The sequence below is a fragment of the Meles meles genome, chromosome 17 (genome assembly GCF_922984935.1).
Source record: "Meles meles chromosome 17, mMelMel3.1 paternal haplotype, whole genome shotgun sequence".
NCBI classification, from domain to species: Eukaryota; Metazoa; Chordata; class Mammalia; order Carnivora; family Mustelidae; genus Meles; species Meles meles.
Window position 1 is genome coordinate 34394887 of NC_060082.1, and position 1673 is coordinate 34396559.

Below are 1673 nucleotides of genomic sequence, written 5' to 3' on the forward strand. Positions count from 1 at the left end.
CCTTCCACCATCGCCCCGCAACCTCTTGCTCCCACCCCTGCCCCCCCCACCTCCCCCCCGCGGGAACCGCCCGTGCCACCTTGCGTGTCATCTCCTTAGCCCGGGCTACCCAGAGGCCTCCAGCCCCCGACAGATTTCTGAACGCTTGGCAAGTGAGCTGGCAGAACCTGGTGCCCGGTGTTGCTATGACTTGTTTCTTGATTTCTCTCTCTCTCTCTGCTGCAGCACGGCTGTTGCTAGCAGACCTATCGACGGAGCGCTCTCTCTCTCCTCTCTCTCTCTGAGCTCTGTGACGCAGATCTAAATTCTCCAGTCTGCTCCTTGTGTTGCAAGAGCAGAACTGCAGCTTTTCCCCTGGAGAGCCGGAGGGCAGTGCCAAGGCTGGTCAAACAAGGCAAAAAAAAAAAAAAGAAAAGAAAAAAAAAGAAAAAAAAAAAGTTGGGCCTACACTCCACTTCCTTGGCCACACTTTTCAGCCCATTTTCTTACCCCATGCACCTCACTGCTCTGGGGCAGAGAGGGCCTGGTCCCTGCAGGCTCCTGCCTTCCCCGAGGGCTTCCCAGCCACCAGACTAGCTTAACTCTTTGCATTACAGCGCCTGGAACCCAGACAGGGCTGTCCCACACTCGATGTTGCCTCATCTTTTCTTGAACCGTGTGAGCTTCTCCCAGACGAGACTAACAGGCCCTCACCCTGACACCACCGTCGGATTAACTCTTTCTGCCACGGACACGTCCAGAATGACGACCGTGGCTGACTTGTGCTGTCTGCTTTTTTTTTTTTTTTTTTTTTTTGCCACACACTAGGACCTTTTTCTCCCTGTTATTTCTTAAGGACCAAAAAAGTGTGATTAAAACATTGCCTGCTTACCCCACGAATGCTATCCTTTTATCGGGGCAGGAGCTGGAGAAAACTAATTGAACCGCAGCCCGAAGAATCCAGAATAAAACCAGTCTGGATCTTGATTCTTTCCGGGCTCGGGATTTTAGGGCCTCGGTGGAAATGTCCAATCACTTCTCAAAAGGCACTTAGGCCACTCAGTCCCAGAGATTCAGGTTGCTGAGTCATTTGTTCCCAAGAAGATCCTCTGACAACATGAAAAGCAGCAAAACAGAGCAGCGGCCAAGGCGAGACCTGGTGTAGCCGAAGGCTGGGTTCTTCTCCCTGGGGTGGGCAGCCCAGTGAGAGGAGCACCGGCCAGCTCCCCCAACAGCCCCCGTGATGGTGGCATGAGGCCTGCCCACACCTGGAAACTCTCACAGGGACGGGGCTTTCCCGCCGGCACTGTGAAGGCCGGCTGGGGTTGTTTTTGGATACCGACAGGTCCCCACGGCAGCTAACTACAGAGCTCCCAACATTTTCCTACCCCCAGACCCAGAAATGCTTCCGGATCAGCTTTGACGCTAATCCACTAGACCCTGTGTACCCAGAAAGGTCCAGGGAGTGTCGGGTCCCCACACCACTACGTCCAAACAGTGCAGGCCCACATGGGTTTCTGACGACCAGTGATGCCACATGAGCCTAGACGTGACCAGAAGTTAGCAACTCAGGTCCTGGCGTAGCTGACCCAAACGTATGTCAAGAACCTTGCGACTTCTGGGAAGAGGACTTGAGAACAAGAGACCAGGCCGCCACCTTGTCCTGGATCCCGCTTCCCAAGCAGTCTTCTTCA